At 36.2% G+C, this 16,260-nt stretch overlaps 1 protein-coding gene across 4 annotated transcripts in view; it reads left to right on the top strand.

The window, feature by feature from the left end:
• LOC131060384 (vesicle transport protein GOT1) overlaps positions 1-16,260 on the top strand; it is a 112,937-nt gene that overhangs the window by 32,029 nt on the left and 64,648 nt on the right. The window contains exon 2 of one of the 4 annotated variants that reach the window (XM_057993585.2): positions 438-589. The exons of the other annotated variants lie outside the window; for them this stretch is intronic. The gene's annotated coding sequence lies outside the window, so the exon portion shown is untranslated. The remainder of the gene's footprint in view (positions 1-437; positions 590-16,260) is intronic. 4 annotated transcript variants of the gene reach the window in all.

The following is a 16,260-nucleotide window of genomic DNA, read 5'->3' as shown; positions in this document are numbered from 1 at the left end:
ACTTTGGTCTGAGTTTTGGATGCCATAACTTGTATTCTTCTTCCTGGGAGAATTAATACTTGTTCAGTGAAGGATTCAATACATATTGGAGGAACTTGTTTGGCATGGCATGAGATATCCTAGCTGAGTTGTGGTATTTTGGGTGCTCCAGAACTAAGTAAGGTGGATGCCAATGATGTTTGAGCTGGTGTAAGGGTGAGATGAAGAACTAAGCCATGTTTTGGGCTTGTATTTAACTCTGTTTAGGCACCATGTCTCTTCTATGATAGGCATGAACACCTTCCAAACCCTAGCCACAGGTTTCGATATGAATGGCGTGGGGTTTTATTGCATCTTTATGGGCAAATGACAGTAGAATAACATTTTTTGGTGCTAGGAGTGTCTCCTATCTGGCTGATGAAAATTACTTGACTGATTTCTGAGTTGATTTAAAGCAGAGATAAGGCATAGGCCTTAGAAGGGAGTGAGGAAGAACCTCTGAGCAGTGGGACTGGGTTTAGGTATACGCCATTATTCTTGGACAAGCACGACCTGTCTCTGAAGTGGACAGCGATATAACCCTCATTTGGGTGTGGTGATTCATTCTGAGGTAAGCCAATTTTGAGCATTGCTGCTGATTTATAATTTCTGCTAAACATTTCTGTCATTGCTAATACTAAGCAATCGAGCCAATATGATGTTGTTATCATTATCAATGAAAGGTCAGATTTTGAATACTTTCAGTCTTGTTATATCTTATCTGTCGCTCATACATTTAGTATATCAGTGAATGTTAGTAGTTGTGCATGCCATCAAGACAAATTCATATTTTGAGATTACCACACAAAACAACATACAAAACATAATATGTCTAAAGTTAAACAATAGCCATACACCTATAAACAGTAAGAAGTTGGAAAATTTGAGGAAATTTGAGTTTGGGATTTTAAAGAGTATTGCCTTCAAAGTGGTACATATACTGGCTTTTTCTTCTGTTAGATAAAATCATGACTTAGTCTTGTTGATATTAACTTGCATCCCCACTACACTATAAAATTGCTCTAGGGCATATAAGTTCTCTTGCAACGCTTGAGCCAAATTAGCAATCAAAATAGGGTCATTAGCATAAAGAAGAAGCCTTATTGTTGGGATTAAGGTGCCTCAACCTTAGGAGTCCCAAGTGGATATTTAATTAATTATCTAATTGGTCTTGTGTGCTGTTTTTAATTAATTTAATGTTACATTATATTCCAAAGTGCATAGCTTAATTGTGGGGCGCGATGGCAAGTTGGGTGCAACAAGCGTTGAGGAGAAAGTGAAATTGTGACACTTGTCACAAGGAGGGAACTTTGGAGAAGTAAAATTCTTAAGAGCTCCTCAAAACCCCCTCCAAGGGACATGTGGCAGTTGCTTTGTCCTATCTTTGAGCACAGATTTGGAAAGATTCTCAGTGGGACCTGTTGGTGTCTGTTTTATCATCTACCAAACATTAGAATAAAATACCACAATGATACTCTATCCTCTCCTGAAAAACCACTGCTTATGTTAAGATTGCGAGAAGATCATATGATGATTCCAAGGTCTATATGTGCGAACAAGCAACTTTAGTGGGGATAGCTTCTTGGGTAGTGTATGCTGAAAATCTCAAGGGGGACTTACGCTTATCAATTGATATCATTCAAGTTGAACTTAGGCAGATTTAACAATTTATGCTTTATGTTTTTGGATTTTTTGGCTTAGGACTTCAAAAAGGATAAAAGAGGATAGGGTTTAGGAATTCTAACTAATTCTTGGAACTCAAGAGACAGTGTAGACTGGGTGAAACTAATAACAATACTCTATTTCGCCACACTTGGGACAACTACACAAAGTTTGTGCAATTTTCTAGGATTGTGCTTATGATTTTCACACTTAGGAATAGTACCCACAGTTGAACAATATTATTCCAAGTAGAAGTTAAACATCCACATTAAAGTCTCAGTCTAACTTTACACATTGAATGGAAATCAACCATCCAAAGAAAGTATGAGCAAAATCTCACCAATCTATACGATCAAATCTATCATTCATTTAACAACTTCAAAGCAAATAACTTAAGAAAATTTAATCTATGTTGAAGGGAATATGCAGCCATGCAACCATTTAGCAATAAAGAGATTTCAAGACAATACTGATAATGAACTTCTATTACTCAAATAGCTCTAAGCAACAATTTCATAAATCTCTCTACATTGAAATGAAATATGAGAGAACGAGTTTATATAGAGTTTCTGAAAACAAATGAATGGCTGAGATCAATCTAAGATCAACAGTCCAGATCAGGATAACCTAACCCTAATTGGAGTTTCCCAAAATAAGATCTAAGATCAACTGCAAATGAGACAAGTGGCACAAGATTATAGGATTGTACCCCCTTCTTCTGATATTCGATGAACCGGAACACAATCGGGTCAACTCCCTCCATTGTGACATGTGGCAGCATGTCGATCTTGAATTCTAATCCTTCCAAGTCATTTGCACTTAGAGAAAAGTGATTTCCCAGTCCAGTTCTTGTTTATGAAAAACATCTCTGATGGACAGGAGGTTCGATGCCTTAGCCAAATTGCTCTTCAAGTCTGGTCCTGTGATGGCAAAGAAGATGCCTTGTGTTCTGACCTTCAGATTCTCCAACTGCATATCCCTTTCCCAGATAGTTTCTTCTCCAAGTATCTCTATAACTATAAGAAAAATCTTGTCCTGAATTGCCTTTATCTGTTCTTCTATTCTATCAGCATCGACCTTTACCTTTTTCAAGACTTCTTTTTGTGCAACCAATGTCTAGTGCCAACTGTTGAAGTCATAGTTAGCCCCTGCTTCCATTTTTTTTCTATTAACCAACTCTTGTGGTGGGATTCCTTTTAGCTCTCTAAGGCATGGGATAATTTTATCTTGAATATCTTGGAAGTCAGCCCACATTTCTGCCATGTTCTCAATCCTAGAAAGTAGAGAAGAGGTTTGTTCATATGCTGATGATATTCCTTCCATAAATGTGGTTGCTTCTCTCCTTATACTTTCCATCCAATCTTTAGTCTCTTTGGCTGTTATCTTTTCTTCCTCAGTATTTTCAGCGACTTCTTGTGAATTCAAGAGCAGAAGAGCTTCTGGATTTGCTTGATCAAGTGGCTTAGTAGTCAATTGCCGAATATATTCTTTTAAGCGCTCAACTTCTCTCTTATATTCTTTCTTCTTTTCTGTCTCTTCATCCAACTTTGCCTTTATGGAAGCGACTGAATTGTCTAAGTCCTTTTTTACTTGGGTCTTTGTGCTTGGGCCTAAGTCAAAAGTGGTAATCTTATATTAATGGGGACCAATATCTCCCTTTGCCTTGTCTACCTTTGGCATTGCAATCTATACTGTCCTGCATCCTACTTCATCTCTTTGGATGGTGGAAAACTTTTTGGCTGACTTCTTTACTGTAGTTTGCTCTAACTTGGCTAAGAAATCAGCTATGTCATCTTCTTCTTGTTCCTCTACTATTTGTGTGTTTATTTTCAACTTTTCCTTCAACCAATCAGGAACAGTAGGCTGCTCAATGCCTTCTACTCCTTGGTTGCCTTCCATTTCTTGGTTGCGTGCAATACCCCAGGGAGCGGAAATCATTCTTCTTGAAACTCTCCTTCTTCATCATCCATTTCATTTTCTGATTCCAGAATTTCTTTGCCAGTAGGAGACGATGGTTGTTCATCTTCTTGATGGATTGATTCTACATTCTCCTCATGAACTGGTTAAGGAATCTCCATCTTTGCCAATGACTGATCAATGGCCAATATATCTATGTTTGTAGATTCGGCAGAATGAGATGGTTATGGTTCCACCCTTTGTTTCTTTTGAGTAGGTCCTTTAGTCACAATTGCCTTTCCTTAGTTTTCGAAGAACTTCCTACTTTTTGTTTTGTTCCTTCAATTTGTCTGGCACTTTGAGAAGCTTCAACATTTGAGGAACATTCCTTTGCTTCTCCCATAAAGTCATACGTCAAGTTCACTCTTCTTCTTCTCAGCCTTTGGATTTGCTAATCAATCCACCACCTGGAATAGTTTTCTACTGGTCACATCAGGGTAGCTAGGTCACCATGTTTAGGTTCTGACCTTTTAATAGGAGGGAGAGGTGCATCCTCATCAAAGCGTGGCTGAGTGCATTCTTCACTTTCCTCCACTTGATCTAGCACAGGGAAAAGTTTAGTGATCCCGACTAAACAAATTGACAACTTAGACCGCATCTTTTTGTGACAGCATACTCATCAGCAACATTTGCCCAATACTCTTCTATATCCACCCTAAGTCTAAATCTTTCTCCATTCACTGATTCAATGTTGCCACGAGGATCAAAATTTACCCTGGATTGGTAAAAGGTAAAAGAGTACCATTGCATCTCCAATCTAGCTGTTTCAGCTGCTTGTGCTAAAGGACAAGATTCTAACATGTTTCCAATGAAGAATGGAAAAGAGATAGCAGCCTTCTGTCTTATCCTCTTGAAGCTTTGATATGATTCTAACTGTTTGAGAACTTCCAACAGGACCATCCTGTTGGTTGGATAGATTGGCAATCGATAAGGACAACCAGTGAAACCTTGGATTTTGATATAAGTGAACTTTGGAAACTGGATGAACCGGGATTTGTACTTGCCAATGAGACTTTTTGATTTAGGAGAAAGTCTTTTATGAGTACCTCCTTGCAATGTTCTTGTGATATACACGAAGAACGCATCATTCGCTCGTTTGAAATGATTTGTCTCCTTGAGCTGCAGGTGAGGATAACAATCATATGATCTGAATTCATTCTCACCACCTCCAACTGTGCCTTTGCAAATCAGTTCTGAATATCTGTATGTTGCAGCCAGTAGATAGACTATGTAAGAACTCATGTAAAATGTCTATGTTCTCTCCAAGTTCATCAATTGTTCATGAAGGTTGTCATTGATTATGCGGGACCAATTGAATAACTTGGTTCCTGAGGTGATTTCATCTATGAAATAATACATCCATGTGTGGAATAGTGCACGATCAGGGCTGCCCATTATTCTGTTCAGTAGCAAGATGATGTCACCATATTCTTCCTTGAAGTAAGGACGCAACAGATGCTTTGGTACTTTCCCTTGAGGGCTTTTCTTCTCTAGCCAAGACTTGTTAACATTCGTAGCACATAGTATAGATTGACTGTCATAGACCCTCTTGGTTTGCTCCTTAGTCTTGTAGGTGGCCTTACTATGGATTGGTATGCCAAATGTCTCTTGAATAGATAATTATGAAAGATTAGCCAAGACTCTTCCATCTAGTGCAATTATCTCTCTTGATTGTGCGTTATAGTGCAAGGCACATTCAACTATCAGCTTAGCACACTCCATGGTTGGTTGAAATCCATCTGCTTGGACAATTCCATTGTGCATTATTCTATGAGCAATAGGTGCAGGAATGTGTCCATCATGCTTGTACATTCTTTTCTTAAATTCTTCTAGATCAACATGTCCGAGATCTGTGTCAGTGATGTTCTTCCTTTTGGATTTGAATTTCAACTGTGCTCCCTTGCTGGCGAACTTCATCGGTGCTTCTTTGATCGTCCACCTGAAAAACACATGAGCAACTAATATTATTCTCAGAATTTTTCCTGGAAATTTTATTTTCAGCCTATTAAAAGGTTAAGTTTCTGTGAAAAAGTAGATTGAAAGTGAAGGGTTTGGTCAAGAAACTGATAAAATTGAGGAAAATAAGACAGAAAGGTAAGAAAATTCAGTCAAATTGAATCTTTGAATGACTGAAATTTACCTTTTACTCTGAAAATCTGTCTTAAAATTAGAGAAAGCACTCAATTTCTTGACCTCTAACACTTTGAAGATTTTTATTTCTTGAAAATTTCTCTTCAAAAATTCAAAAATCACAAGTTTTAAGAGAAAAATTCTCTTCAATGCTCTCCAAATTCTCAATCTAAGTAGTGAATCGTGAAATGAATTGGTTGAAAATATATAGAGCATAGGGTTCTTAAACTTAGAAGTTTTACTTTTTTTGTTTTTAAATTATTTTATTATTTTTTTGTGTTTTTTTGTTTTAAGTCTTTCCAAAATGGAAAGTTTATTTTCCTCTCAAAATTTCATCCTTTGCCAAAAAAGCAAAAGAATCTTCTAGAATTTTCCAAATTTTTTGAATTTCTTGATTTTTTTTTTGGAAAATTTTGTAAGTGGAATTTTCTCTTGAAAATAATTTTTTGAAAAATAATTCGTGAAAAATAATCTTAATTTTGGAAAATAATAAAAAATCTATTTTATGTGATAAATTTATTTTCCATCTTGCTGGTCTGATTTCATGTGAATTTTTAAATTTATCTTTCTGCTTAATGGATCAAATATTAGGTCTCTGGTCAGGCATCTTCACATATTCCATTTATGCCTTGGATGATTTGTGTCTTAAGTTTGATCAACTTGCTTGGACAATTTTTTTTTAGTCCTGCCTTATGCCTTGATTGCGAATATGTCATGTCTTAGGGTTTGTGTCTTGGAACAAATTTGTTTTTGTCTTTATGTCTTGATGGACATTCTTGTCTTTTAACTTTATTTTATGCTCCTTGCTAAGTTCGTTCATGTTTAGAAGTTGTCTTGACATGTGCTTGCTATCTTCTCTTTGGATAATCTTTGGACAAATTCACTCTGTCCTCATTCTTTCATGCTTATTCTATCTTCTTTGGCAAATTTGGAGGATAGGTTGTAAGGAGTTTGGACAAGTTTATTCCAATTCTTATGCCTTATACGTTTGGAAGTGTTTTACCTTGAATCCTTCTTTTATGTCTTGGTGGAATTGGAAAGAGTTTGGATAGTAATATGTCTTCATTTTCAAGGCGGACTTGGAATATGATCAGACAATTTGTCTTGCTTTATCCTTGCAAGATGAAGTTTGGAGATTAAGGCGGGGTTGGAAGTCTTTTTTCCATCTTTGCTTGGTTCTTCAAAAAATCAAGCCATGTTTCAATGCTTCCCTTCTTGGTGAATTTGGAATATGCTAAGACATATTACTTTGTCTTTGTGCTCGTCAAACTTCTGATCTGCTATCCTTTAATTCGCTGTCCATGATGAACTTGGATGAGTCTTGGACATGCTGTTTGTGACAAGTCTCATGCAAATTTTCATGCCAATTGATTAGGCAAACTCTAAGTTTGATTCCCAAACCCTAAGACATGCTTTATGGTGAATTTTGCTATCTGATCAAGTTCTTTCATAAATCTGATTGTCTTTTCATGTATTGAGAGTGGATTTTGATCATAGACTCATGTTTGCGCCTTCATCTCCATGCAAATTTTATTGTCTCTATCTTAAGTCTGATAAGTTCTTCATGTTTGGAAGCTGCTTTCTTTGCTCATCCTTGGCGAATTTTGGAAGAAGTTTATGCTGCAATCTTTGCTTTCTCAGAATATGCGAATTTTGATTAGCAAAAAGAAGTGTTAATGAAATAAAACCTTATTTTATAGCTTCTTGGTGATTTCTAGAAGCTTTATTGTTTTATTCCATCTTTTAAGAAATTCGAACCCTTTGCTTTCTTCTAGAAGAAATCCCTTCATTCTTAGCAACTTTTGAATGCTTTCCTTCCTTCTTTGAGATATGCGAACCTAATCCTTCTTCTAGAATGCGTATCTAGAAGGAAAGCTTCTTTATTTTATTGTTTTTATTGCCTTCTTTTTGGAAGCTTCCTTCGAATTTTGGAGAGTTTCATTGGCTTTCTTCTAGAAGGCGAATTGGAAGATTTTCTTCAATCTTTGCAAATTTAGAAAGTTTCTAAACACGTGTCTTGCTTTTATTCGGTTTATTCACTCCTCTACTTGGGCGAACTTGATCTCTTTAATGCCATGTCAGCAACTTTGCTTTTCAAACTTCAAGCGAATTTGATCCTTTTGCTCACATATGCCATGTCATTAATATTATTGCAACTTGGCAATTCTCATGCCAATTTGTAAGGCTTCTAGGTGGACTTTCCACATCCTTGGACAAGTGCTTGAACATGTCTAGGCGGACTTGGATGAGTCCTTGCCATGTGCCCATGTTTTGTTGCCTTAGTTTATTTTGACTTGATTTTGCCTTAACCCTACATAGGAGTTTCACTTATTCTTGCTAAGAGTCAAATTAGCCTTTGGTAGGAGTTTACTGAGCGTTGGGCAATTTTTACTTGGACATGAAGCGGACTTGACTGAGTCTTGGGCAATTTTCCTATGCCTTGGCAGACATTGATCCCGCCTAAACATCTTCCATGCTTGACATTCCTGGGCGAACTTGACTGATCATCTGCCAATTTCACTTCTCCAACTTAGGCGAAATTTTCAATGTGCCATATCCAAACTTTTTCTTTATACTTGATCAACAATGTTCATGCCATGTTGATATCATGCTGGTTCATCTAGAACAAAAACCCTAATTAGGGTTTCCACTTTGCTTTTTGCACTTGGAGACCTCATTTTTGAAATTTGAGAACATGGGCACTGATAATATGACTCATCTTCTGGAACAAAACCCTAATTAGGGTTTGCATTTTGCATTTTGCCCTCAAAGACCAAATTTTCAAATTTGAGAACATGGGTAGTAATAATTTGGCATGAAGATCAAAACCCTAATCTTGGAAAAAAACAAAAAAAAACAAACCCTTTCTTTTTATACTCGGAAGCAAAATTTTTCGAATCTGAAGACATGGGTAGGACTGATATGACCTAAAGAACAAAACCCTAATCTAAAAAAAAAGCAAAATATTTTGAAGCCCTTCTTTTTATACTTAGAGACGAGATTTTCAAATTCCAAGAGCATGGGCAAAGATGAAATGACCTGAGGAATAGAACCCATATGCCACTTTCAAAAAATCAGAAAAAAAAAAAAGCAAAAATTTCTAAAAATAGCAAGTTGTCAGAAATGACTTAAAGCAATTGCAATCTTCGTCCTTCAGACCTTCTAAGCACTTTGACAACATTCATTCATGATTTTGAACTTGATTTCTAAATTTGGCTCGAGATGACCTCAAAAATTTAAACTCAAAACTCCTAGAAAATGGACTTACAAAACTACAGAGCTAGGACAAAACTCTGAAAAGTGAAAACAGGGGGTCCCATCTGCAATGGGGCGATGTGTGAATTAGGTCACAACAGGACCAAATCTTCCACCCAAATAAAGTTGGAGTAATTTGGAAAGTTCTATTTTGGTAGAAGGCATATTTATCTTATCTTGTACACCTTGCATTTGTGGAATAAATAATATCTGTATTAAATATTATTTATGCAAGAGTTGTGCACAAAGGAAGTTTCTAATTATATGTAGGTACATTGAATGTGGTTTTTTGAGAAGCTACTTCTTTTTGCATTGTAAACTCAATAAATACAATGTGTTGAAGAAGAGAAGTTAGTTGATGCATTTTGAAGGACACTGTTGTTGGTTGAAAATTTTGTACACTTGGGGAAATGTACAAAATTGTGGTTTCAACCATAGTGTGTGAGTAAAACTCTCCTAATTAAGGGAAGGCTCGCCCTATCTAACTACAACTTTAAAATAAAATAGGATGGGACAACAATCTTTCTTCATTCAAGAAAGACAATATCCTTTTCTCTTCATAGAAAAGTGATAGCGATTCGATATAAAACAACAATAACAACTTTCGAAATGAAATGAGAGAAAGGAAATGAAGTTTCCTGAAAGCTCAAAGACTTCCGTCACTTCCTTCGGGACGAGACAACAATATCAAGCTCAAAGACTTGATTATGTGAAGTCCTATCTACCCTTTTCTATACTTATTTGATTAAGAACAAATTATAACAGCACAAAGACTGAAATATCTCATCCTTTCTACATAAAACAATGTGAAGTAGTATAAGCTCAGAGACTCACAACTATTTCTCACAAAATCTACTTCTAAATTCTATTATGAACAAGTGTAAGAACAAAGTCTTACAACTTTTTCCCTATAGAACTTCTACTTTAACTAAATTAATCTTCAATACTTGCAGCTCAAAGACTGCAAATCAAATTCGATTAAGTTCTCAAAGAAACACTTGCAAGAAAGGAAATATGGAACACAAACTCAAGAATGTAGCACAAAGACTCAAAGCTTGAGCAATTTTCTTCTATTCCTTTCAATTCTTCAATTTACACATAAAAGCTCAAAGACTTCTTTGCTGCAAATTTGGCAGAGTTTTTGCTTGCTTTAAAAAAGATAAAGATTACAATAGACCCCTCAAGTATTTATAGAAGAGGAGTCATGAGAAAAAGGCGGGAGGATCTTAACTAACTTGAGAGATTCTCTCAACCACCAAGACTTATTCAATAACTAGCTAAGACTTATTCCAACTACAGTCTTAATTGAACACAACTTGTAGTTGCTTTACATGTAATTACAAAAGTGCAAGTAATGAGTTAACTTGCAATTACAAAGTTATTTTTTTACATGTAACTTGTCAAAACAAAATTACAAATGCATAACTAAAACTATTCTATGTGTCTAAAGACACGACTCTAACTGCATCATCCTTTGTTTGTGATGATCTTCATGTCACTTCAGGATGCTAGAACTTGAAGTATTCTGGATCAATGAAGGCATCTTGAACCGGAACGAGAATTTGCATCCTTAATGATCTTTGTGTCCTTGGCCAACGAACTTCAACCTTATCTTCTTGCTTGGGGTAGTATTGGATTTTTAGGAGGGAAAGGGTTGCCTTCCTCTTTTCATGTTATGACCATCTTTGTCTTGAAAGCATTCTATGTTCTCAACCATGAATTGTTGTTGTATCTCTTCTTTGTATCATCCTCCAATCTTGAAATCTTGCTTCAAACTGAAATGCCACTTCAAAAAGATGATCAATCTTTGAAAGAAGGGAGGAAAACTCTTAAATAGAGATTAACCGTATTCCAAAACCCTAGCCACGTTTTTACCAAAAGGCCATGGGCAGCAAAACACCTTCCAAAAGCATGAAGAATCGGTCAAATAATAACTTCACCCTCCATGCGTAGATGAAAGAAGCCAAAACGACTTAGGAGAGGTATGATTCGTGGCATTTGAAGAAGTAAAACGTGGCATTTGAAGAAGTAAAACGTGGCATTTTCAAAAACATTTTTTGCTGTTAAAACACCTTCAAACCAGCAAACAAATCCACCAAATGGCATGAGAAGAGTTTCAAAATGCATGGAAATAGTAAGGAAACCTAAACGCCTCTCCTCCCAAGATTTCTCCACAAAAATCGGTGGAAATTGTCAACAAAATCCTCCAATATTGCTGGTCGGGTTTTTGGGAAAGAACAACAAGTTTCATTTTACATGTAATAGTGAAAATTGGGGTTTAATTCCCCATATTACAAGTTTAAAATGTTACTTTTCTCTCAACAAGGCAAAATCGGGTTTTAGAAATCCAATTGCAAGTTTAAAATTCCTCAATTTACACTTTATGGAGAAAATCGGGTTTTTTGGGCACAATAGCAAGTTTAAAATTGTCACTTTATTCCATTTCTAAGCAAAATCGGGTTTTGGAGAGAGATATGCAAGTTATAAATAACTTGTAAAGGGAAAATAAAATCCCTACAACAAGTTTTAATAACTTAACACATGTAATAGGGGTTTAAAATCCCTATTACACGCAAAAGACATTAAAATAGGGGTTTTATAAAAGAATTACAAGTGACTTTTAAAAATGCAATTTAAAATTAACTTGTAACTTATCCAAAAAATCCCTATTATGACTTAAAAAGCCAAAAAGCATCAAAAGGGAAATAAAAAGTAAGTTACAAGTTCTTTTTTCAATAAAGTGCACTTGTAATTAGCCAAAAATATCCCTACAAAAACTAAAACAAAGAAAATCATTAAAACTTGCAATTCAAGGAAAATTTCCCACCTGCAGTTAGGGAGAAAAAACCCGAAATTGAAGGAAAGACATAGCAAACGAACCTAGAATCCGATGAAATTTGAAACGTGGTTAGAGGATGGGTTGAGGATTAAGCTAGTCCAAGGGCGAATCAAAATTTTGCCCCGGGAAGCATGCCATAGAGTAAAATCTTCAACCTGCAGTGACTGTTCTGAACCCCCAAATTGCACAGAAAGCTAGGAAAAGGAAGACCAAAACTCACCAAAACTTGGACAATGATGGCAAAGACACCCCCCAATGATTTGACACTATCAAATGTGAGTTTTGTACCTCGTAAAACGTGCCTTGGAGACAACATATTTTAGGCCAAAATTTGTAGGGGTTGTCACATTTTTGAGAATTCAAAATGAGGACAACAACTGTTATGTTGCCGGAATTATTCTGGAATTAGATATCACAGTTGAAAACACTCGCAAGAGCATAGACTCTACATATTGTTTGTAAAACCTTTTTATTGTAATACAATTGATCCGTGCTTTGGTGTTGTGGGTTTTTCCCCAAAAGGGTTTTTTCCCACGGTAAATCTTCTATGTCATGTGTTTATGTTAAATCTGAAATTTATTTGTGTGTTTTCTTTTATTTGTAATGTTGTTTAGGGGTTAACAAAGAAATTTGTATTCACTCTAAGGAGTTTGCATTTGGAAGGTTGTTTCCACTCCTCTGCTTTCCTTTCACTTATCACAAACTCCCCCAAACGGACCCCATCTTCACCTTGTGAATTTAACCATTCCTCAAACTTGCCAATATATAAACCAAAAAGAGTAGGGCTAAGGAGCACCCTTCCTTAGTCACAATGTCGTTTCTAAGTCTTTTTGGAATGCCTGTTGAAGTTCTAATTTTGACTTTAACCTCTTCATAAAGCCTATGGACAACCGCTTTAATATGCAAAGGAATCCTTGAAGAAAGCACACACAAAATCAGTATAAGACAAAGTTTTTCAATTTATAACTTTAGTGATCATAAAGCAATAATGAAAGCATCTACACAATTAAAATCTAACAAGATGCACACACGATTTTACATGGAAACCCTTGTGGGAGAAAATCAGGGCAAAATATTGCTTTTATAGAGAACTCCTTACAACTTTGTAGGCACCAACCGACAAGAGACATCAATTCCCTCCATTGAGCACCAACTCAACAAGAGACACCGATCTCTTTGAGTGAGAGGCTCCAACCCCTTGAACTTGCAATGTAGAAGGCACCAACTTTCAAAAAGAAAAGTGATTATGATGTTTTGGATCTGTCCTAGATCCTTTCGAGGACTTAAAAAATTCTTTAATGTACCTTGTTGAACCAATTTAGGTTTACCTTACTTTTAATGATTAAGTGTCTAATATTGTAAATGAATCAGTGATCTCTAAAGAATTGTATTGCTTGGTGCAAATGGATTTATGAATATCTACATTTGTTTCACTAATGGCTTCGTAAAGGAATGAGGAATTCAATCAATATTATAGATGGCAAGATCTGAGTTTATTATAGATTCTGCAATTCTGCTCCAAGCAAGAAATCTGATATGTAGCGCAATCTGAGAAAGGAAGGATGACTAATATAACTACAAATCAATCCTTCTTAAATGCAAACACTATGGAGTGGATTGTGAATGTATATCTATATGTGAACAAATATATGTCTTATATACACAGTCACTGTCTCAGATTAATATCAATGTAATCACATGAGTATTTGTAAGAGAGACAATTGTCTTAGTCTAATCGCTATGTCTGATTATAATCCTTTATTCTTGTGAGAATGGTAATTGCTGTCTCTTCTTATCAATTCCTTAATTTCACTCGTCTTATGGTCTGCAAGGGTGGATTCACCACTCTTTCTTGTCTTCCTTTGCAGTCTGCTATGGATTCCAATAATAGCTAATCCAATCTCCCCCTTCCACCTCTATTCAATCTTTATTTATATCTTCAAATCTCTAAGAGTCATATCATTTTGGATGAACACTTCATGAAGAGACATGCCTTTTAATTATTAATTGTTGCTTCTCAATTAACTAAAATCCCATCATACTCCTCATGAGATGAGGGCTTTATTCAATAGTTATGTGCTTTGTTTCTCAAGCGCACCCTTCTCATGAATTGTACCCTTTGGTATCAATTGTTTCCCTTGATCACTGGCTTAGTTTGTTAATTACTAATCGCTGCTTGTATTTTGATCATTGCTCGATTACAATAATATATTCTTTATCACTGTTCCCACATTTCCTTCTATAAATCAATCACTCCCCCTTCCCTTATTGATCAATGTCTTGTGAAGACTTTGTAATTGCTTGCCTCTTTTGACTAAGTCAAACCTGACTTGTTTAATTAACATTGCTGACTTGTCTTAACAGGTCGCATTCCTTAATGAATGTTTGTTCATCCACTTGCCTTTCATTTGTCTTTGTTTATTAATACCAATCGATGCTCCTCCTCATTGGAAATCAATCAGTCTTTAATAATCATATCATCATGAACACCACCTTTCACTTATCCAATCATATTATTATTGAATGACTAACTCACTGCCTTGTGTTGTAGTTGAGTCACTTAATGATAAAGGATCCTGAGATTGCTGACTTGTTATTATATAAAGTTATAAACTCTCAATCATCTTTTGATTAATTGCTTTCACCAACTCACTCACTCGTGGTGAAGATGGCTGTTCAATCTTGAGATAATCCTATTAGGAAAATTGGTTTATCCTTATATGGTTTATCCATGGTGGGGACATGACAAATTCTGCCCAGCCCTTAACATAAATCTTCTTTGAATTTCTGCTCTCATACCTGTTGTGATCTAATCACACATCACCCCATTGCAAATGGGGACCCCCTACTTTTTAGGCCCTTTCGGTCTTTTGGCTTTTGTTTGTTGGGTCTTTTCGCAACAGTCTCGTCAGTCCTCTTAGTTTGCAAGTGTTTGGGGGTCGATTTGATCAAGTTTGTAACTCGTTTGAGCAAATTTGGCTAAGTTTGGAGCCTATTTTGTCGGTTTTAGGGTTCCATCCTTCAGACTTGGATTTGGGGCCTTTCCTTTAGGGTTTCAGAAAAATTGAGCTTTGCATTGGACTTAAGACCCTTTAAGGTACTTACACATGAAATTTGAGCAAATTTCTATTTTTAGAAAGTTCCTATTTTTTAGGGTTTTCACTGCCTCTCAGATTGGTCTAATTTTGCCAAAAATTAAACTTACTATTTTTATCAGTTTCTATTTTTAGTGTGTCTCTATGTCCTGTTTTGACCTAACCCTAACATTTTGAAACACTTACTATTTTGGGAAAGTCTATTTTCGACAGGTTGACTACAAGCACATGTGCTGACATTGAAGGCTGAGCACTCTTGAACATTTCTAAATCCGGAAAGTCAAAAAAGCAAACTAAGTGATAAAAAATGGCTAATTATGGACACCCATTCTAGAAGTGGAAAACATGAAAAATCTTCTACGTCTAGCACGACAAAGCACTTCAATTCCAAATGTGGCATCTTGAAACTGAAAATGGTTGAAGAATTGCTAAGTCTGGATGAAATGCCGAGTAAAATCCTTCACTAGAGCATTGCATCCAATTGCAAGGGGATGCCAAATTGGTGTTGTGGAAGAATTCCTCCACAACACACCTTGTAGGTACATGAAATAGTGCCCAAGGAAATGATAGAGCGCTAGAGTCAGGGTGTTCCTCCACACCACAAATTCCTGTTGCATGCTGTTTTAGTGCCCAAGGAGAAGCTAGAGCGCTTAAGAAGGGGGGTCATGGAAGGTTGCCAAAACAATGAATTCCTCCACTGCAATGCATTGGCACCCTGTTGTGACGTATTCACACATCGCCCCATTGCAAATGGGGGCCCCCACTTTTTGCTTTCTGGAGTTAGCCCTTTTGGTTTTGTTGTTAATTGTTTTAGTGTCTTAGCCTTTGCATTGAAGAGATTGAGCCAGGTGGATCTCCTCAAGAGGTCAGGTCAACTGAGTGATTAGGGGTTATTTAGATCATTCCTAGGGTGTTTTTTGTGTACTATCCGGTCGCACTTCAAGTTGCTAAATCAAACCTTGGTTGAATGCATAATGTCCTCCTAGGTCCCATCCCTTACATCAAGGACAGAGCTAATTCGCCTTAAGGAGTTTGGAATGTCATCCTAATCCTCAAATGTCCTGAAATTTGGCTAAGTCTGGAATGTTTTGGATCCTGAAATTTGACCAAGTTTGGAAAATTGAAGAATCCTCCAAAAACTAGATTTTGCATTATAACTCCTGGAGGTCCGAAACCACTCTCAAACATCCTGACAATATATATGGAATATAACTTAAAGTATAAGAAAGAAGAAAGATATAAATGTTATACTTAAATGAATCCTGACGGAGAGACTAACATGTCAAATTGCTCCTGACCCTTCCA

Source organism: Cryptomeria japonica, chromosome 4 (assembly GCF_030272615.1).
Source record: "Cryptomeria japonica chromosome 4, Sugi_1.0, whole genome shotgun sequence".
Classification (NCBI taxonomy): domain Eukaryota; kingdom Viridiplantae; phylum Streptophyta; class Pinopsida; order Cupressales; family Cupressaceae; genus Cryptomeria; species Cryptomeria japonica.
Note: the sequence above shows the minus strand (reverse complement) of the source record. Positions and strands in the feature narration are given on the sequence as shown.